Raw genomic sequence first — 23854 nt, forward strand, 5'->3', positions numbered from 1 at the left:
CTGAGCTGCAAATGTGCACGGCAGGCTTCCTGAGGGTGTAGAGCACCGAATCTACTAGGGACAAATGAGAGGAGGCTGTAGAGTCGCAAGTCCAGGAAAACAGTATCTCAGGTCTGGACAAGGGAGCCCCACTGATTTATTCCACAGTTTCAGGTATGTCCAGTTATGTTGCTCTGCAAGTTTTATCTCCTTAAACCTGGACAACTCCAAGAATATCACTTGTCCTTGCTCCAATGCACTCTTCATCAAATATTAAAAAGGATTTTTAATACTCAGAATATGTGCTCACAGGGCTGGCTCTTCTACTGTAACCATGCCTTCTCAGGGCATGTGTGTTTTCAGCCACTTGGTATCCTCAGTGCCTAACACCATGCAGCACACTGATGGTGCTTAATAAATGTTTAATGAAAAAACAAACACTGAGCAGTAACTTTCTGCATATTTCTAGTAGGCCTTGCACTGAAAATTAACAAAAATTGGGCACCAAAACATAGCATGTTATGTAATTGTCATGGTTAATAATGAGATAACTGAAATGCATTGACAGTTCATGGTCTAATGTATCTTTCTGATTTATTTGCCTAAAAATAACAAGACCTTGGTCTGCAAGTCAGGCGAGCTCTGCTACTAACTAGTGTGTGACCCTGGACAAGTAACTTAACCTCATCTTTAAAACAACAGCTAACATGACTGTCCTTTTAAACTCTGTAACATAACAGGATGCAGAGATCATTTTACTTTAAATATAATCTTAAATATATTAAAATATTTGTTTATCTCACTTGTTTGCTATTATTCAGAAAATAATTTAGTTCTGTACAATAAAATCAATTTTTCCCTTTTGCCCAAACTGTATGTAGAAAATTATTTTACTGCTGTTATTAATATGCAGTCATACCATTAATCATATATATATATGTGTGTATCTTGCTTTTTTCTCTCTCTTATGAATATAGGAAAAACTTAGTATTAACATTCTAATGCAATTACTTTTGGGAATTTATAAAGTAAAATATTAAAGAGTAAACGTTGGAAATAAGGAAGAGAGATAAACAGAATACAGTTATTAATTTATATATTCTCACCTTTATCTTTTCAAAAAAAATTAATGTAGTTAAACAAAAACATAGTACATAGTATTCCAAAGAACAGCCTTTCTGTATTTGCTGAATTTATTTATCAGAGGAACAATGGAGAGAAAATAAATCTTTTAAATTCAGGCTAGTTCCCTAGGGACAATTAAATCTAGGATATTTATATAACAATTTAGGTAGAGAGGCACCATATAGTTGGACAGAATTTGTCATTACAGGAAAAGTAAATAACTTAAACACACCCAACAGGAAAACATTCATCAGAAAAGGCAGAACAGGCAGGAAACTTTTCACCAAGAGTTTAAAGCTGCATGTGAAGCAGAATTAATTCATTGCGAAGAGTTTAGAGATTAAGAAACATAATAACAGCAACACTAACTTGTAAAAGTAGAAAATATGAATGTATTACAAAGAAAACTTTTTCAAAATCATGGCTTAGCCAAATAGCCATATCACTGACCACTTGTTGTGAAAATGGACATGTAGACATGTTTTCTTTATGTGTTAGCTAAACGTAATAGCAATAACTCAAGAACTCAACAATTCACTTCAGTGAACACTTGCCGCATATCTAGTCAAGCAGCAGGTCAGGATACAGAGATGTTTACAGCATAGTCTTTACACTCAAACAGCCCACAGTCTCGGAAGGGAGGCAGAAATGAAAAATAAGTTACAGTACAGTACGGTAAAGTGAAAGATTAACAATATGTGCAGAGTGCAGAGGTAGCACAGAAAATTAATAATTATGAATAATTACTTCTATAGAGATTTGAGGGAAGGGAAGTGTAGAAAAAAGTTTCCCAGAGGAGGGGAATTCTGAGCTGAATAGTTCAACCAGAAGTTCACTTTCCTGTACTTCACTCTCTATATTCCTGAAAAGACAATGCTTGTTTGGAAAAATGAAGAAGGATCATCACAGCAGGGTTTGATTTTATTTTTTGACAAGAAATAAAGGATGTGTACAAGGGGCCAGAAATCATAGTAATTAGAGGAGGAGGGCCAGAACTTAAACAATCATAATAACCAAAGAGAAAGACTTTTAAATCAATTTTAAATTGAATTTACAATAATTATGAAGCATTATTTTCCTCCATATCTTCCCAAAGGATCTAAATCTGCCAAATACCATCCATAAATTTATCCTGCACATTTGTTTCTAGTAGAGTGAAAACTGTTTATGTAAGCTGTCCCACTTTCGATAGATGGTCGGGGCATGATATACATGCCTTTAAATATTCAAAATTCATTTTCAGAATCAAAGACCTATCACATGCTCTCCTACTGCATGCCTAAGAGGGCCTCTGAGGATAAAATAAAGGAAAAATAATTTAGGGACAATATTGTTATGACACTAGTTCAAAAAATATAGTTGCAAGTCCTAGTATTTTTTATTTAAAGCTATCATTTTATGGAGTGCCTATTGTGTGACAGGCACATTAAGGACTGCTTACATATTTTTCCATTTAGTCTTTATCACATCCTTGGAAGTAAATAATATCCAGTTGACAGATGGTGATGAGTCTTGAACCCCAGAATTACCAGTCTTCAGAAGCTTCACAAAAGAATGGGGTTAAATTTGAGAATGGGGGAAAGAAAATACGGACGATTTTTCAGGTAGATTAAACAGTCTGAAGCAAGGTAACCAAAGAATTTGAAGTGTAAATTCTGCCTCTTTTATACACAGGAAGACAGCAAGCACTCGCATACACCGATAGTTGGGTCACTCAGTGCTCTGCTCTCCTCCCCACTGTGTTTGACTTTCCTAAATTTCAGAATCCTTGTGTGACTAAAGTCATGTCAAGCCCATTGACTGAGGAAGCCCAAAGATCCTGGATACAGGGGATGTAAGCTGTTGGTGTGGATCATCCCTAAAGAGTTCAGTCTCCAGCATGGCATGGAGCTTTCCTGTTTCACCTGTACAAGTTCAAATGTTTTGGCCTGTTCAACCTGCAAAACTAAAGCATGCCATGAATAATGGGAACATTTCTCTCCCTGCTATTTTTAAGGATTCCAAGGAAATCCATAAGACATCTTGCTTCCTCTCAAGAAAAGAGGAAAGATAGATTTATTTTGACAGACTATCTCTTCTCCAAATACCTATCATAAATTAGTCACTGTTTCCCTAACGCAACTCCAAATTCCCCAAACCAGAGCAGACAGTTTTATTTGCTATCCCTCATGTACTTTCATTGTCAGCATCAAGTCCCCAAAGCGGTGGTGTTAAAGCATGCCTTCCGTGACCAAATTGTATTTCAATGAACCTCTTTAAATTACTGCTCAAACTCCAGAATTTCATGGAAAAGAATTTGAAATTTGTTGGTCTGGAGTTATTACGTTCTTAATTTTATAGGGAGATGGATATTTTTGCACGAGAGTAACAACCGCACAATAGACAGTAAATTCATTACTAAGAGGTTAAGTATTTTTAATTTTATATGTTTGCATTCTCTTTAACAAGGATTCTTTGGTTAAACATTTTATGAAGTGATAAATTATATTATAAAACATGCCTCTTCCCCCTTCCCACCAATTTCCATGTTTTGCTATTTAACGTTGACTTAGATTGTCTTAAATCAACATAAAATTCTAAGTTTGGAAGGTTGGCAGGTCCGACCCCAAATCCTACAGTTTTTGTAACAATCACCACTTCCTGTCTTGTAAGCTCTTGTTGATGACTGAGCTGTGCAGCTACGGCACTTAGAACTCCACTGTAGAACTTATTTCGGAGTAAGAAACTTGACAAGTATCATTTGCACCACCTCTAACTCTCCACCTCAGTGTGCGCTTACATGTCTGCAGTATTCTTTAGGTTAATATGTTTCCAGTCTAACATTTTCATTAATTCAACTGAGGTAGTTTCAGAAAGGGTCCCAAGAAAGTTAACATGATTTGAAAGACAGTTACCCTCAAAATGATCTTGTTAGTTTGAATGAATTGAGCTATCAATCTTAGGAACTTAGTGTTTTAGTCAGTTTGGGCTGCTATAAAAAAATTACCATAGACTGGGTGGCTAAAACAACAAACATTTATTTCTCATGATTCTGAAACCTAGATGTCAGAGATCAGGGTGCCAATGTGGTCAAGTTCTTGGTGAAAGCTGCCTTCTTGGTTATGTCCTCATACAGGCTTTCCTTGGTGTGTGCATGCAGACATAGATTTCATGTCGCTTCCCCTTTTTATAAGAGCACTAATCCTACACTAATCCTACATCTTTTTATAAGAGCACTAAGGCTACACCTTCATGACCTAATTACCTACCAAAGGCCCCACCTTCAAATACCATCACATTGGGGATTATGCTTTCAACATATGAATTTGGGGGATACAAACATTCAGCTCATAGCACTTAAAAAATAGACCTTTTAGGGCTTCCCTGGTGGCGCAGTGGTTGAGAATCTGCCTGCCAATGCAGGGGACATGGGTTTGAGCCCTGGTCTGGGAAGATCCCACATGCCGCGGAGCGACTAGGCCCATGAGCCACAGTTGCTGAGCCTGTGCATCTGGAGCCTGTGCTCCGCAACAAGAGAGGCCATGATAGTGAGAGGCCTGCACACCGCGATGAAGAGTGGCCCCCACTTGCCGCAACTAGAGACAGCCCTCGCACAGAAACGAAGACCCAACACAGCCATAAATAAATAAATAAATAAATAAAATTTTAAAAAATAGACCTTTTAAATTTTTATTTTCTGGAGATGGAGAGGGCATGCAGTGAATACAAATGGAAGTGGCACCAGTAATATCTACTCCCAGTCTTCCCTTTCTGTCTCAAGGTTCTATCCCAGGAACAGTTCTGGCTATTCCTCCTAAGAATAATTGTGCCTTTTGATGCGTGTGATGTTAAGGCCTCTACTTAGCTATGTTTGGGTATATGAATCCTCTTTGCTCCTGCACAAAGATAAATGCAAAGTAGGGTTGTCTCTTGGGTTGTCAGCTTAACTATAAAGATCTAGAATGTCAATTGTGGCTTCCCTAGTTTGTGACCAGAGCTCAGATACTCCACAGAGCTTCTTCCCAACATGACCATCCAACTAATTCGGCAGAAGAAGATGTGTTCTTAGCAGTCCACCCCATGCCTTGGCTACAGTAGAAGCACGGGCTTACCTTTCATCTGCTTAGTACTTCTAAGATCAATTCAGGGAAGCAGAGGCTGTATTATTATAGGTTCAATGACTTTATTAAGGAAGGCAATATTTATCAGTACTTAGCCAAATGTTCCCTGAGAGAAGTCGGGAGTAGAGTTGCCTCTCCATGGGATAGACAGAGAATGCCAACTAACTCATGTAAATCTTACATATTTATTTTATGTGTATTACTATTCCTGGGACATTTGCCATAGCCAGATACCTATATTCTTTTCTCAACCTCCAATATAAGACAATTAGAGAGACATTTAAAAAGTATCTTACACAAGGTCCATTGTCAGAAATAGTAGCATAGGACTTACAACCTTTTGAGAAGGATTCCACCACAACTAGGAAGTATTATAGAGTTTTTAAAAAAATTAATTCAATATTAAAAGAGTTCATAATTGCTTTATATCAAGATTTCTTTATCAATTTAATTTAAATGTTTAATTACACGGAAATTACACTTAAGATCCAAAGTAATATATAAAAAAGTAAATTTATTAACCAACATGGAGATATAAGATTTTCAAATATCCTAATTTTGCTAAGTTAACCCTTTAGTTTTGAAGCTACTTCCATTTTTCCTGTATATGTAAGAAATGGAAGATCTGTAATATTATAATTACTACTCTATTATTAATTCATTCTTTCAACAAACATGTATTTCATACCTGCTGTATACCAAATTCTGTTCTTGGCCCCTTAATATGGCATTGTTTGCTCTTTGGTTAGTTACAGTGAGCGTCCTGGCAAGTAATACTCTTATTTACAGAATTTTCAAATATGTATTTGAAAAGTATGTATTTGCACCCCTCAGGTATAGCTGCTATCTGGCTTAAATATTAACAAAAAGAATCATAAAGAACTTCTATCATTTATTGAGTACCTACTATAGTCCAAGAATGCCTTTAAAGACTTTAGATAGATGATCAAGCATATACTCAAATTTAAAAATGAGAAAATCAAGTCAAAGAGAGATTAACTAACCTGCCCAAATTTCAGCTATTGAGCACAAAATTATAAGATGGCCATAAATAATGCACCCAAAGTCACTGATGGTACATTTCAATTATAAAATCACATAATCACATTATTTTATCCATAAGAGAATTTTGGAGGAGTAAGGAGATTGAGTCATCATTTTTTGATTTGAAATAGCTAAAGTTCTTAGTCAGTCTCTCTGCTGGCTACAGAGTTTAAAGCTGAGGCTAATGTCAAAACTTATGCAGTAAATTGTGAAATGTGATAGACTGAAGAGGAGGGTAAAGGAAGTTTTCTAACATCGAAATTCCTAGTGAAGGCAGCAGCATTCATTCATTCTATTATTCAAAAACAACTGGCCAGTCACTTTGTGCCAGAAATACAACAGTGAACAAGAAGACACGGTCTTAGACTTTGCTAAAGTTTCAGTTGTGTTATTAAAGAATAGAACAAGCAAACATTAAATCTGCAATTTAGATGACTATCATGGGAAACGTCAGGATACCTTAAGGTGGGAAGAGAAATTTTAGGACACTTTAAAAGAAAGTAAGTGTCAAAAAGTTTGGAATGTTAGAGAAGTTCTCCTTGATAATAAAGTGATATTGAAGTTAGGATAAGATGGAGAGCGTCAAATCAGGTAAAAAAAAAAAAAAGTGCTGGAGTGGTGCATTCCAAGCCAAGGGGACCACATGAGCAGATGAGGAAGCAGCTTTTTCTACTAGTGTGACATAGAGAAGAGCAGGGTAGCTGGAGGCACAAAGTAAAAGAGGTGGAGCATGTTGGGAGGTGTGGAAGAAGATCGCAGGCAGAAGCCAGATCATGCAGGCTATATTATGGAATTAGCGCTTTATTATAAGAACAGAGATACCATTGAAAGGATTTACCTAGAGGAGCAACGTGAACAAAAATAACTGGAAAATCTAGTCTCGCCATATTGTGCAGAATGGTTTGGAAGAGAACAAGGCAACTAGTTTGGAAATTAGAATAGTCCAAGGGAACCATAAAGGACCGAAGTAGAGCAAATGGAGTACAATGGACCAAAAACGGACAAAAGATAGGATGGACTTAAGGATAAGAATGAGCTGGTCCACAGGAGGAGGGATACCATGTCCCTAGAAGACTGGAAGTAACAAAGTTTGTTTTTATAGATAAACTAATTAGTAAGAGGTGGGAAGTAGAGGGAGATGACCCTCAAGGAATTCAACAATCTTGGTAAATTGGACCTTGAGGTTGTCAGTTGAAGATGAGATGGAGCAGGGTTAATAAGAGACCTCAGGCAAATGGTAATACTTGAAATAAATACTAATGGAAACAAAAATAATAATAGCTAATGATTTGGGGCACTAGAGATTGTTTCAAGTGCCTAATTTTTTAAAAAATCAGAGCAGAGCAGCTCTATAAATTAGAGAATTTTACCAGCCCTACTTTGGGGATGAGGGAATTTAGGGAGCAGAAAGTGAATTCATTTTCCTCAAGTTCCTGTGATCATAAGCGGTAGAAGCAAGATCACAATCCAGGCAGTCTGGTTTCAGAGTCTGCATGCCAAATTACTGTATTGTGGGCAGCACAACTCATCTGCCATAACGACAGCATGGAGGGTCCACATCCTAAATGTGTGCTGGGGTCCATCTGCCATGACAGTGCCAGTGCAGTCTGGGGTGACTCACAGTTCTTTCCTGAAAGTTTTCTTTTCACACTGAATTTGATGTGTTGAAATAGGTGACATTTTCTGAAGATGTATTCTCCCTTCACTCAGTGTTTGTTCTCCTCTATTTTTCTATCCAGAACTTTTCTCTTATTTTCTATCTTATGCAAAATTCTCAAAAGTAATACAATGCACTTTATTTTATTTACCATTTAAATTTGTGATTTAAAATTATATATACATATGAAATTGTCTCTTAGTTTTTCTCTCTCTCTATCTCTCTGTCTCTCAGTTTCTCTCTCCCTCTGTCTGTCTCTCTCTCTCTCAGAATATCCAGGCATCGGTAGAGTCCATGAGAAGCTGAATATGTAGTTAATGACAGCATGATTTCTTGGGTTGTTAAAAGAGCCTTTGAGCAAAGACAGAATTTCAAAATTTTTCTTCTAAAAGATGAGTAAGATAATAATTCAGTGAAGGTTTTACACATAATTTATCTATACTTTCCACCAAGTCCTTTGCAGTGTATATATAATGGTTATATGGTTTACAATCACAAATTCATATATTAAAAAATTGAGCTTTTTAAATTGATATTTAACTTTGAATTTAACTCCTGTACTCCAATGTCCAGTGAAAGTGGAAAACTCATTTTGTTCAAATCAAAGTAACCTCAATCATTGCTGGATATTTCTCACACGAAGAAGGGAGTGGTTTTAATACAGACAATGCAAGGAACTAAAAACTGTCTAAAAACTGAAAAATAGAATCATGTGATTGTTCAGTGTTACTCTCTCATCAGTCTCTCCTTTTCATTCTCTTCAAAACAACCTGTAATCACCCCCATCAAGACATGAATCCCAGGAAATGACTGACAAGAAACTTATCAAATTACAGCTGACCCTTGAACAACACAGGTTTGAACTTCAAGGGTGCACTTATATGTGGATTTCTTTCAATAAATGCTACAGCACTACATGATCTCAGTTGGCTGAATCCAAGGACGTGTAACTATGGATATGGACGGCCAACTGTGAAGTTATATGTGGATTTTCTACTGTGCATGGGGTCAACGTTCAAAGGTCAACTGTATATGAACTAACGAATGTTCTAACCCCTGTGCCTAAACAGTGCTTAGCAGATAAAGGTCATTCAACATGTTTTTTTGGATGATTAAGTGAATGAATAAATAAAATAATTTTAAAGACAAGAGTTACTCAAATTCTTGGATAAAATATGTATTCACTGTAAAAAAGAGTGGATTTGTACGGCCTACCATTGTTTAAATCATTATAAAATACCATCCACTTCACCACAAAAGATAATTGGATATAAGTAAAAATATAGAAATGTAAAACAACAATGGAAAACCTGCAAGGAATTCAATGGTTGTCAGCAAAACTGTTCTTGATTGGTACCTAATTACTCTGGGTTTTTTTGTTTGTTTGTTTGTTTGTTTTTGTAACATGTACCTGTGGGAGTATACAATACCCTCCCCTCCTATACAAGTGCTTTAAATACATTTTATAAAATAAAATTGGTTCAGTATCTTTAGTTCGGCATATTTTTAATCAATACAATCATTTAAAAAGGGGTGTGCTTTACTTTTTTGAATATACATAGTTATAAAATTTCTCCACATTAAATACTGTGTTTCTGCTTGTTTTCATTATTATAAGAAAGAGATGTGGTCCTATCAAAATATTTTGTTAAAGGTAACAAGTTTAAAACTCAGGTAATATTTAAAATATCCCATCACATGTTTTTAAGTGTCTATACTGACAGATGAATTCTATCAGTGAAACTGAAGTAGACAGACATTGTAGTACATTATCTCCAATGTGCTCTGGCCACTCATACACTGTGGCCTCCAACACGATGCAAAACCACCATCACCGGGGCTTCCCTGGTGGCGCAGTGGTTGAGAATCTGCCTGCCAATGCAGGGGACACGGGTTCGAGCCCTGGTCTGGGAGGATCCCACATGCCGCGGAGCAGCTAGGCCCGTGTGCCACAACTACTGAGCCTGCGCGTCTGGAGCCTGTGCTCCGCGACAAGACAGGCCACGACAGTGAGAGGCCCGCGCACCGTGATGAAGAGTGGCCCCCACTCGCCGCAACTGGAGAAAGCCCTCTCACAGAAACGAAGACCCAACACAAGCCATAAATAAATAAACAAATAATTTTTTTTTAAAAAATTAAAAAAAAAAAAAAAACCACCATCACCCCTTTGGGAGAGCCTTTCCTAAACTGTACTTTATCCCTACAGCTACAATATATATAGGCACAGCTATAGCTTACAGACCTTCATTTCCAATTTTTTTTACCAATAAAAGTAAGGTCCTTTTTCACTCCGTATTTTTCTCTTCTTATGTCCTTGTTAAAGAAAAACAACTTTCCTCTTTTTCCTTTGGAAACAAATTCTACGAAAATTGCCAAAGATTGCTTTATTTTAGTGTTGTATCCAAAATAATTTTCTGCTTATCTGTAGTAGAGAGACACAGAAAATTTCAACTAATTCATCTATGCTATTTATACATTTTATACAAAACAGAAATGTATAATCTCCAGACTGCTGGAACATGAAAGCATGTGTCATTGATTTTAAAATTTACATTTCAGGTTTCCCTTTTAAGGCAGCTAATCAATTAGTAGAAGGTCAGCAATTAACCATCTGATTTAACATTTTGGAGTAGTCAAATAAAGCTGGTAATGAAGCAAAATGAGAAAATGTAAATGTAGGATGTGGTGAGATATTTGGATTGGAGTGTTTGTATTACAGGATAGCACAAGCTTTAGTCAAGTGCAACCAATTAAACACGATGTTCATTCCCTCTGGATATTGCACAACTCTGTCTTTGGATCCAACTGTGTATTTAAGTCTTTGACTGATGTGCAGTGGAGAGGGAGCATGTTGACAGAATATGAGTTAGCTGCTTAAATTGCATAACCATTACAGTTATGTGATTCACCCAGTTGGACATCCTTTCTGAATGACTCCTGAGTGATATTTTAAAATATATATTGTTCTAGGGGAAGGGATGAGATAAATCGTTGTATGTTCTTTTCTCTAAGCTCCAAAAGCTGTTCAGTAAAGATTCTGTCTCTTTGATGGACCTCAAACTTTCCTGACAGTTGAATATACCCTGTAACAGAGTATCTGTAAAGCAAAAATGTATACAACATACTTTCTTCAAGCCCACATGTAACAAATAAAGATATCAAATGAACTGACATTTCTGCATTACAGTTTAAAATAACATCCTGTGTGACTTCTATATGCTGTGCTGTTAGCTCAATTTCAGATTTTCTAAACACTGGCTTTGCTTTCAAAGAATAATGTTCCAGTTCCTGTAGTGAGTGTATGGAGAGTGATTCTAAAGCTGGGGGGAAAGTTAAGAATGTGTGGGTTTTGGCTTCAGAATTAGCCATGCTTTAGTGATCTCCTGCATTAAACTGTTTCTTATTAATAGATCATGCAACTACCCACCACCGTTCCCCCTCCCCCTCCCCACACACATATCTGACACATTCTCATAATCGACAGCAAATGTTCATTCTGAAAGTTTTACTTTTTTTTTCTTAAGCCCACCCTGACTTTCATGGTGATACAATGAAACCATCAACTATCAGAATTTAGTGTTTGGAGTGAGGCATATAAAATTAGTGACTGTATCTTGAAAGTGTAGTTGATACTTTTGAAGTAATATAACATTTGTTGAATGTATTGTTCCCTCCAAAGAGAATGAAGATTTATCCTGAATAAACAGAAGGGAAATATATAAAGTTATGTAGATAATTAGAGAAATTATGACAAAATATATGCAATTTTTACTCTTAAAGACCTCTTTACTTTGGATAAAGATTTTGAAAGTGCTTTAAAAATAAATTTTTAAAGGTTTTCAAAAGCTTATTTTTCCTTTTAAATCATTCTAAACTGCAACAGTTCTCCTCATATATTTAACCCCCATTTAGATCTTATGATTTCACTCTGCTCCAGTACAAAAATGTGGCTCTTATTTAACATGTAGCCAAGCATTTACTCTATTCTCAATTCTCATCTTAACTGCTTTGCTTCCCTTTATAATGTTGGTCTTTCTCTCATGAGACCCACTCCTTCCCTTGGCTTCTCTTCACAGTCTCCTGCCTCTCCTCTCTACATAGATTCTTACCTAAATCTTTCATGAATTGACCTTATTTCTCACACTTCCTAAATATAAATGTTCCACATCTTTCTGTCTGCTTCTCTCTTGCCCTCCCTTCCTGAACTTCCATTAACATTACTTGCACTTAAAACAAATATTAAGCTGTAAATACATGGATCTTTATCCTCTCTCTCTCTCTTTCTCTCTCCTGCAGTGTGTATGTGTCCCTGTATTTCTTAACTCTTTTTGTGACAATGCCCGAGAGAAGTAAATTAGTGGTGTGGTGATACAGATTTACAATGAACACATAATTAGAGTAGATGATTTTAGAGATCATCCATTTACTTTATGGATGATTAAATAATGTAGAGGGATTTATGATTTCCCTTTGCTGGAGTTTAATACCCATTCATTAAGCATGGCAGGCGCTATGCTAATGCTGATGATTAAGGTACAGTATCTGCTCTCAAAATGTTTAGGCCAATAGAAGAGATATATAAAAATCATTACAGTATAATTCTATGTGTAAAATAGCAGATATACGTACAATACACAGACATTTTATGGGGTGCGGGGGGGGGGGGCAGGGAGTATGATGAATGGAGAGAGAAGCCAAAGACCACAATCAGAGGAAGGGATACTATGATAGGAGGTCAGAACAGGTGAACATTTTCCAGGAGGATAAAGGGAGCAGGGAGGGCACCACAACTACTAAGCCTGCGCTCTAGAGCCCGTGAGCCACAACTACTGAAGCCCGTGTGCCTAGAGCCCGTGCTCCGCAACAAGAGAAGCCACCGCAGTGAGAAGCCCGCGCACCGCAACAAAGAGTAGCCCCCGCTCACCGCAACTAGAGAAAGCCCGCACGCAGCAATGAAGACCCAACATAGCAAAAAATAAATAAATAAAATAAATAAATTTTAAAAAAAGAAAAATTATATTAAAAAAACCCAAAATACACCCAGAAATTAACAACTTCTTACCCCCTCCATTTCTACCAGCAAGTCCAAGTCATAATTTTTTTTCTTTTAATCTTTAATCATTTAAGAATATTATCTTATATCCTCTGTCTTTTAACATCTTTTTTTTTTTTTAAAGTGGGATGAATATCAGGAGTCCCACTTTTTTTTTTTTTTAATTAATTTATTTATTTATGGCTGTGTTGGGTCTTCGTTTCTGTGCGAGGGCTTTCGCTAGTTGTGGCAAGCGGAGGCCACTCTTCATCGCGGTGCGCGGGCCTCTCACTATCGCGGCCTCTCTTGTTGTGGAGCACAGGCTCCAGACGCGCAGGCTCAGTAATTGTGGCTCACGGGCCCAGCTGCTCCGCGGCATGTGGGATCTTCCCAGACCAGGGCTCGAACCCGTGTCCCCTGCATTGGCAGGCGGATTCTCAACCACTGCGCCACCAGGGGAGCCCTCCTCTGTCTTTTAATTCTAAGGAATTTGACATTCTGAGGAGTCTATTTCTATTCTTTGTGTTATCTGCTGTTTTGTAGTGAATCGTGCTCTTGTGTTAATTATAATTTTAGATTGTGACCTTATGGTCTGTGGGACTTTATCTCTGGAAGAACTACCTGGCCTATTTGAGAGCGTGTCCATCCAGGGAAGTTTCTGTTTTGCTTAGCCAGGTCCTTCAAAGGTATAAGTTACTTGGGATGGTTTTTCGTGTTAATTTCAAGATTGTACAGGAAATTAAAACACGAACCCTTTTGTGGAAGAGTCATAGATAAATACTATCAGGAGAGATTGTTTTTTTTTTTTTTTTTTCTTTCCAGAGCCTAAGTTATGATGGTCAAGTTCTCTTGTTATCTACTCTTGCAGGTGTTAAGCTTTTCTTTCTATATCATCCTTACCCAACTTAATACTGCTATCTCAGTTTGAATCCCAGACATGTAGGTAGGACTTATCTACATTCCCTGAATGGTTGTTAAAACCTTAGCCCCTGGCTGGCAAACTAGCATCTTGTCTCCAACTCTCATTCCTGAAAGCCACAACCTACACTCCCACTTACCTCTTTTGCTACAGTTCTCACTTTGCTTTTGTAAACGACATTTAAATAAGGCATTTTATATCTTATTGAACAAATCTAAGTGTGTTGTAGCTAAAGGCTTTTTCAGAGAAATTACTAGAGAATCTGGCTGTAGGTAGATTTGCATTTATATTTTTAAAGTTTTTAAAATTAAAAACTATTATATATATGTGAATCTACATATACATGTGTATATACATATTTCACTGTGGAAATTCAAAAACAAAAGGCAAAAGAAGTATTGATTTCATCTAACTAGTTCAGCTACTTAACAAAGTTGTCAGGTACCCCAGATTCTTCCTCTCCCATCTTGCCATTCTCAGTGTGTTGGCTTTTCACTCTTATGTGTATAACCTCTTGGTTGCAAAGTGGTTGCTGCATCTCCAGGCATTTCATACATATTCTAGACAGCAAGAGGGAGAAGAGCAAAGGGCCACCCTAGCTGCACCTGTCCTTTTTTTTTTTTTGACAGAAAAATTTTTCCCAGAACCCTCAGTAGCTGAGTTTACTAATCCTCTTTAACCAGACCTCCTTTATATGGCCACTTTTAGCATCAAGGCTGGGGAAGGGGTATCAAGTATCCTAATTTCCATAGTATTTAGGTTCTCAAGCCATAGTGTGCATCAGAATCTCAATTAAAAAAAAATCACCTTAAGTGCTTAATTAAATACTGATTGCTGGCCCCCACCCTCAGAGTTCTGATTAGGGAGGTTTGGGGAAGGGCCTAAGAATTCACACTTCTAACAAGTCTTTAGAAAAAGCTACTGCTGTTGGTCCCAGAATCACACTTTGATAACCCCTGTTCTATACTAAAGGAGGGCAAACGTGAAGGGGTTTGGAAATGGTTTTGGAGTGAGGCGACTTATAGTAACTGCCACAAACATCTACCCTTTATTGTCAGATCAGAAAGTACATTTACTTGAAGACCTGAGGAATCATAAGGGGGAAAGTCAGGGAAAAGTTTTGCATAATGTATAAAGGCCTCATGGCAAGTGAAAACTTAGCATAGAGAACAGAATGCCAGAGCACCAGAGTATGAGGAGGAAAGAGGTGAGAGGCGAGTGCAGGATCCACTAGCAGGGACCTCTGGGGTTACAGAAACTCCCTTAGGGCATGAAGCTAGTAAGAAACAGCTCCAGGATTTGGATGCAAATGTCTGGCACTAGGCTCTACTGCCTCTTTACTGAAGAACAAGCGAGAAACTTTAAACAAATCTTTACAGAAAGTTTTGCTGCCCAGGAAAAGTTTTATCAACTTATTATTATAATTTCCAAACATTAAAACAAGACAAACTAGAGGGATAATATAAATAAAGATAAAATGGTTGATATCCCTCAATCAAAACCATATTCCTAAAAATCAATAGGAAAAATACAAAAACCCAAAGAGAATATGGATAAGTGATCAATATTGGAAGAAAAAATGGTTAGAAAATATGAAAACATGTCTAATCAAAGAGACAGACATTTAAGTGGTTGCCCATCAGACACAAAATTTAAAAGGTTGATAATACCCATGTAAGCTGGGAAGTGAAGAAATAGGAGTCCTCAAACATTGCTGATAAAAAAATGTAAATGGATACAGCATTCCTGGAAGCCAATATTGCAATGTATGTCATAATAAAATTAAATATATGTTTGACTCTAGCACTTTGAGTTCTGAGAATTCATCCTAGGAAAATAATCAGACTTATGCACAAAGATGAATGTACAAAATTATTTTAGTGTTCTTTCCACATAAAAGATGAAGCAAAAATTCCTCTTTATGAAATTCCAACTCTAATATTGAATACTGCAGAAATGAGAAAATAGGCATTCGGGGGAATAGATTATATTATTTCCCTGAATAGAAGGTCATATCACAGCATAATCAACATAATGTCACACTTCTAATCGCAGCTCTATAGTTAGAAGAAAGTTGGGAAGGTCAAGTCTTTGTAGTTCTGGGGCAACTCAGGCTCTGGGTTGTCTTTTTCCAGCTTGGGAGAGGAGTGCTCACCACAGAGGGTTCTTCAGAGCCTACTGTGTCTAGCCTGGAGACCACCAGGGAAGCACTAAAGATACTCACATGGGGACAGACCATTTACAGAAAGATAATCCATTACTGGTCCCAGGTCACAGATATTCAACACAGGGTTGTTTATAATAGGAAAAACAAATAAGACTGCTTAAAGCTCAAAAGTAGGAGACTAGTGGGCAGTTTAACTATAAGTGATGATATAGAATGTGATCTAGAGAAGGTCAGGCATGTAGAGTCTACTCAGGTGGTTTGTGGCTTGGTGTGACTTGGCTTCATGGGCTGCTGCACACATTGCAATTGAGTGAAGCCCTTCCCACAAGGGTGTAGCACAGACTGGGAGCATAGAGCCTGCCACAGAGCGATATAGGGCCAATGGAGTATTATGCATTCATTGAAAATGGTGTTTATGAAGAGCTCCTAAAATGTGTAAAACTCCTCAGCTTATAAAGAGCCTAAAACCTGCATTCAAATTATCATGTATTAAGAATATTTAAGTTCATAAAAAAAAAACTACTAAACAGAAATATGAAATTGGAAATGGAAAGTATGAAAGTTTCTCTCAGCACATTTCTTTAAAACGGAATGATGTTATGAGGATACTTATTACAATGCTATTTTTAAATCTACACCAGTTAAGAGATTAGTTAACATACAATAAGAATAAAAAATAACTGGCATAAATAAAGAGAGAAGGAAATCAAAATTATCATTTGCAATTGACAGGATTTTATACTTGACAATCCCATCCCATGAGAAAAAACATTTTTGAAACAAAAACAGAATTTAGAAATGTGGCAATTTACAATAGTACATGAACAATATTTTTCTAAAATATACAGCAAGAAAAAATATTTCAATAGTAACAGCAAAAAATGTTAAAATAACTAGAAAATTAGGGAAATGTTTATGGTAGTTGGAGCTAGGTGATGATTGTATGAGGCTGTTGTCCTATACTCTTTACTTCTTCGTGTTTGAAAAATTCCATAAGAAAACATTTTGTTAAATGACTAGATAAAACCACTAAAAATTGTGTAAAAAACATGTAAAGAAAAAGATTTAAAATAAAATATACTAAAGAATATAGAAGACTTCACTATTTTAAAATGAGAACTCTTTGTGGTTAGGAAAAGACAAATATTATAAAAATATTAATTATGCAAAAATTAATTTAAAAATTCAGTTTTATCCCAAACAAAATATCAACTTGAATTTTTATCAAAACATGATAGAAAATAAAACCATAATTTAAAAAATAAATATAAAAGAACACCCAGAAAATTGAAAGAACAGTAATGAGGTCATAGAGAGAGTGACCATGTAGCTTATCATCAAACCAGGAAACTTGACGGGAAAAGACATATTAAAAGTAATTAACACATATTAACTGATCTACAACAGGTATAAACTGGGACTGTTCTGGTTAACTGGGCAGAACGATCACCCTCGTTAGAGACCTACCAGATATCAAGATGAAGTTTAACATTAACAATGGCAGACAAGTTAAAGGAGAACTGAAAGAGCCAAACGCATCTGAGAATTTAGTATATAATCAAGGTAACACAACTCAATAGAATTAATACTAGATATTCAGTAATGTGTTGAGACACATGGCTGCTGTTGTTTCCCTTTTGCTCCCTTGTATTATCTTCTCCACAAAGCTACCAGGAGGATCCCTTATAAATGACAATCAGTTATGTCCATCTGCATATTATCCTCCAATGGCTTCCCATCTTATGCAGATGAATGAATTAACAATGAATTTGTAATTTCCTGCCAAGTTCTACCTAATCTAGATATCTTCCCCAGTTGACCACTACTGCTCCCATTCCTCTATTCTCTTTCCCTTCCTGCCACAGGGGCCTCTTTCTAATTTTTCCAGCATGCCAAGCAACAACCATCATTGGGCCTTCGCTCAGGCTGTTTCATCTAACTGGAATGTTCTTTCTCCAGACATCCACATGGCTTACTCTGTTCATTCAAGTATTCACTTAAATATCACCTAGCAAAGAATCTTTTTCTAAAGATCCTACATAAAACAGAAATCCCCCAATTCAATAATATATTTCTATTGTACTGAATTTCCCATACCCTGTTTTATTCTTCTCCATACTTACTTACTACCACATGATATATCAAATGTGCTTACACTGTATTAATTCTCTCTCTCCTCATTACTCATTAGAAGATAAACTTCACCAGTGCAGAATTAACTCACTGTCATATTCCCAGCACTTAGAACAGGCCTGGAATGTAGCTGGTATACAATAAATATTCGTTGAATGACTGAATGAATGAATAAATAAATGAATATAAAGAGAATACTAAGAAATCAATTAAAAAGGAAAAATATAAATGGGAAAATGACTAAGGTCCATAAATAAACAAAGAAAAAGAAATACGCATGGCTGATAATATATATAAAAGTGACTGAACCTAACTCATATATTCAAAGAATTGTAAATAAAAATACCTCTCAAACAGACAAATAGTAAAAAAAAGTATAAAAAAAAAGTATATAAAGCACTGAATGAAACCCAGTTTTGATAATGGATAGAAAAATAAGTACCACCTATCATACAGAGTTGGTGGAAATGACAATTGGTACAATCTACTTGAAGGGAAATTTGGCAAAATTTACCGAAATAAAATGTTCCTAGCATTCTACTTCTAGCAAAGATGGAGTAACTGGTACCAGACTGGTCCCTCTAGTGAAACAAATAGAAACAAGTATTTTCATATACTGGACAGGAGACAGCACAGGACTGTGATCCTTAAGAGAAAGGAAACAAAGGACATGATCAGTATGAACACCTGGGCTTTGAGCCTGGAGGCACTTTCCTGGATCTTGGTGCAGGAAGAACATGGTGATATTCTGAGTGAAGGGAGAGATCAGAGTGTGGGGGAGGCTGAGGTGGCTAGAATTTGTGAGGCAGAGCATTGGAAAGGAGGAAGCAATCTAGTAAAAGAGATTCAGAAATACGGCTATGGGTCTTCTTGAGTGTTTGGCTGAGTGTAAACCAGCTTATGAAGAGAGTGAAACTCCAGAGAAGCTGGGCGCAGACTCAGGAACTACAGGGCTGAGAGATACTCAAACTTGGATTAGCCAGGCTGGGTACTATACTTATACCACAAAGCTACAGTAATCAAAACAGTATGGTACTGGCACTAAAACACACACATAGATAACTGGAACAGAATAGAGAGCCCAGCAATAAACCCATGAACCTATGGTCAATTAATCAACAACAAAGGAGACAAGAATATATGATGGAAAAAAGACAGTCTCCTCAATAAGAGGTTCTGGGAAAACTGGACAGCTACATGTAAAAGAATGAGATTAGAACATTTTCTCACACCATTTACAAAAATAAACTCAAAATGAATTAAAGACCTAAATGTAAGACTGGAAACCATAAAAGTCCTAGAAGAAAACATAGGCAAAATAATCTTTGACATAAGTAGCAGCAATATTTTTTTGGACCTGTCTCCTAAGGCAAAGGAAACAAAAGCAAAAATTTTAAGATGGGACCTAATTAAACTTAAAAGCTTTTGCATAGCAAAGGAAACCACTGACAAAACAAAAAGACAACCTACTGAATGGGAGACAATATTTGCAAATGATATGACCAATAAAGGATTAATATCCAAAATATATGAACAACTCATACAACTCAATATCAAAAAAAAAAAAAAAGAAAAACCAACCTGATTAAAAGATGGGCAGAAGACCTGAATAGATATTTTTCCAAAGAAGACATATAGATGGCCAACAGGCACATGAAAAGATGCTCAACATCACTAATCATCAGAGAAAGGCAAATCAAAACCACAACGAGAGAGACTTCTCTGGTGGTCCAGTGGCTAAGACTCCACACTCCCAATGCAGGGGGCCAAAGTTCAATCCCTGGTCAGGGAATTAGATTCTGCATGCCGCAACTAAGACCCAGCATAGCCAAATAAATAAATAAATATTAAAAATAAACCACAATGAGATATCAATCTCACACCTGTAAGAATGGCTGTCATCAAAAAGAACACAAATAACAAATGTTGGCGAGGATGTGGAGAAAAGGGAATTCTTGTACACTTTTGATGGGAATGTAAATTGGTACAGCTGCTGTGGAAACAGTATGGCAGTTCCTCAAAAAACTAAAAATAGAATTACCATATGATCCTGAAATTCTGCTCCTGGGTATATGTCTGGAGAAAACAAAAACACTAATTTGAAATGATACATGCACCCCAATGTTCATAGCAGCATTATTTACAATAGCCAAGATATGGAAGCAACCTAAGTGCCCATCAACAGATGAATGGATAAAAAATCTATGGTATATATATACAATGGAATACTCCTCAGCCATACAAAAGAATGATATGTTGCCATTTGCAACAACATGGATGGACCTGGAGGGTATTATGCTTAGTGAAATAAGTCAGAGAGAGAAAGACAAATACTATATATTATCACTCATATGTGGAATCTAAAAAATAAAACAAACTAGCAAATATAACATAAAAGAAGCAGACTCACAGATATAAAGAACAAACTGGTGGTCACCAGTGGAAAGAGGGAAGAGTGGAAGGGAAACATAGGGGTAGGGGATTAGGAGGTACAAACTATTATGTATAAAATAAATAAGCTGCAAGAATATATTGTATAGCACAGGAAATACAGCCAATATTTTGTAATAACTATAAATGGAATATAATCTGTAAAAATTTTGAATCACTATGTTGTATACCTGAAACTAATGTAATATTGTAAATCAACTATACCTCAATTAAAAAAAGAAGTTAAAAAGAGAAAATGCGGTACATATTAAAAAAGCACTAAAATATTGGATATTTCCATGGAAAAAAGTGAAGCACTATACTTATCTGACAACATATACTGAAATTAACTTAACATGATCTTAAGTCTAAAAGTTAAGGCTAAAAATATAGAGCTTCTAGAAGAAACCACAAGAGAAAATCTTCACCCCTTACATTAGACAAAGATTCCTTTGTAAAAAACTGATTTGACAGATCATTAGAAAAAATGCTGATAAATTGATCTGTACCAAAATTAACACCTTCTGCTTTTGAAAGATATTAAGAATATGAAATACTGGAGGAAATATAAAATTGTAAAATCATGTTGGACAATTGTTTGTCAGTTTTGTATACAATGAAACATATATCTCCCATATAACCCAGCATATTTACCCAAAACAAATATCATATGTCCTCTAAAATACATGTATACAAATGTACAGAGCAGCTTTGTTCATAACAGCCAAAAAACAAAAGTACCGAAATGCCCATCAGAGGTAAATGCATAAACATGTTCATATATAGATATACTCAGTAACAAAAGAACAAACTATTGGCACATACAACAACATGAATGACGCTCAAAACATGATGAATGCCTGGTATCAAAAAAGATACCAAACACAGGAGACCACTTACTGTATGATTCCATTTATATGGATTTTTTTTCATAGAATTTATTTTTCTTTTTAATTTTTTTAACATCTTTATTGGAGTATAATTGCTTTACATTGTTGTGTTAGTTTCTGCTGTAAAACAAAGTGAGTCATCTATATGTATACATATATCCCCATATCCCCTCCCTCTTGCGTCTCCCTCCCACCTTCCCTATCCCACCCCTCTAGGTGGTCACAAAACACCGAGCTGATCTCCCCGTGCGATGCAGCTGCTTCCCACTAGCTATCTATTTTACATTTGGTAGTGTATATATGTCAGTGCTACTCTCTCACTTCGTCCCAGCTTACCCTTCCCCCACCCCGTGTCCTCAAGTCCATTCTCTACGTCTATGTCTTTATTCCTGTCCTGCCCCTAGGTTTATCAGAACCATTTTTTTTAGATTCCATATAAATGTATTAGCATACAGCATTTGTTTTTCTCTTTCTGAATTACTTCACTCTGTATGACACACTCTAGGTCCATCCACCTCACTACAAATAACTTAATTCCATTTCTTTTTATGGCTGAGTAATATTCCATTGTATATATGTGCCACATCTTCTTTATCCATTCATCTGTTGATGGACACTTGGGTTGCTTCCATGGCCTGGCTATCGTAAACAGTGCTGCAACGAACATTGCAGTACATGACTCTTTCTGAATTATCATTTTCTCTGGGTATATGCCCAGTAGTGGAATTGCTGGGTCATATGGTAATTCTATTTTTAGTTTTTTAAGGACCCTCCATACTGTTCTCCCTAGAGGCTGTACCAATTTACATTCCCACCAACAGTGCAAGAGGGTTCCCTTTTCTCCACACCCTCTCCAGCATTTGTTGTTTGTAGATTTTTTGATGATAGCCATACTGACTGGTGTGAGGTGAAACCTCACTGTAGTTTTGATTTGCTTTTCTCTAATGATTAGTGATGTTGAGCATACTTTCATGTGTTTGTTGGCAATCTGTAGATCTTCTTTGGAGAAATGTCTATTTAGGTCTTCTGCCCATTTTTGGATTGGGTTGTTTGTTTTTTTGATATTGAGCTGCATGAGCTGCTTGTATATTTTGGAGATTAATCCTTTGTCCGTCGCTTTGTTTGCAAATATTTTCTCCCATTCTGAGGGCTGTCTTTTCGTCTTTTTTATGGTTTCCTTTGCTGTGCAAAAGCTTTTAAGTTTCATTAGGCCCCATTTGTTTATTTTTGTTTTTATTTCCATTACTCTAGGAGGTGGGTCAAAAAGGATCTTGCTGTGATTTATGTCATAGAGTGTTCTGCCTATGTTTTCCTTTAAGAGTTTTATAATGTCTGCCCTTACATTTAGGCCTTTAATCCATTTTGAGTTCATTTTTGTGTATGGTGTTAGGAAGTGTTCTAATTTCATTCATTTACACGTAGCTGTCCAGTTTTCCCAGCAACACTTACTGAAGAGGCTGTCTTTTCTCCGTTGCATAGTCTTGCCTCCTTTATCAAAGATAAGGTGACCATATGTGCGTGGGTTTATCTCTGGGCCTTCTACCCTGTTCCATTGATCTATATTTCTGTTTTTGTGCCAGTACTATAGTATTGCTACTATTACTGTAGCTTTGTAATATAGTCTGAAGTCTGTAGTATAGTCTGAAGTCAGGGAGCCTGATTCCTCCAGCTCCGTTTTTCCTTCTCAAGATTGCTTTGGCTATTCAGGGTCTTTTGTGTTTCCATACAAATTGTGAAATCTTTTGTTCTAGTTCTGTGAAAAATGCCATTGGTAGTTTGATAGGGATTGCATTGAATCTGTAGATTGCTTTGGATAGTATACTCATTTTCATGTTGATTCTTCCAATCCAAGAACATGGTATATCTCACCATCTGTTTGTATCATCTTTAATTTCTTTCACCAGTGTCTTATAGTTTTCTGCATACAGGTCTTTTGTCTCCTTAGGTAGGTTTATTCCTAGGTATTTTATTTTTTTGTTGCAATGGTAAATGGGAGTGTGTCCTTAATTTCTCTTTCAGATTTTTCATCATTAGTGTATAGGAATGCAAGAGATTTCTGTGCATTAATTTTGCATCCTGCTACTCTACCAAATTCATTGATTAGCTCTAGTAGTTTTCTGGTAGTACCATTAGGATTCTCTATGTATAGTATCATGTCATCTGCAAACAGTGACAACTTCACTTCTTTTCTGATTTGGATTCCATTTATTTCTTTTTCTTCTCTGATCGCTGTGGCTAAAACTTCCAAAACTATGTTGAATAATAGTGGTGAGAGTGGGCAAGCTTGTCTTGTTCCTGATCGTAGAGGAAATGGTTTCAGTTTTTCACTATTGAGAACAATGTTGGCTCTGGGTTTGTCATATATGGCCTTTATTATG

The 23854-nt window shown here is 36.4% G+C and overlaps 1 long non-coding RNA gene across 1 annotated transcript in view; it reads left to right on the forward strand.

Annotated features, from left to right (window-relative positions):
- LOC309627305 overlaps nucleotides 1-23611 on the forward strand; it is a 33302-nt gene extending 9691 nt beyond the window's left edge. The window contains exon 2 of the long non-coding RNA XR_014243666.1: nucleotides 8696-23611. This is a non-coding gene — a long non-coding RNA (uncharacterized lncRNA). The remainder of the gene's footprint in view (nucleotides 1-8695) is intronic.
- Nucleotides 23612-23854: the final 243 nt, after the last annotated feature.

Source organism: Balaenoptera borealis (assembly GCF_965194805.1).
Source record: "Balaenoptera borealis genome assembly, chromosome: 4".
Classification (NCBI taxonomy): domain Eukaryota; kingdom Metazoa; phylum Chordata; class Mammalia; order Artiodactyla; family Balaenopteridae; genus Balaenoptera; species Balaenoptera borealis.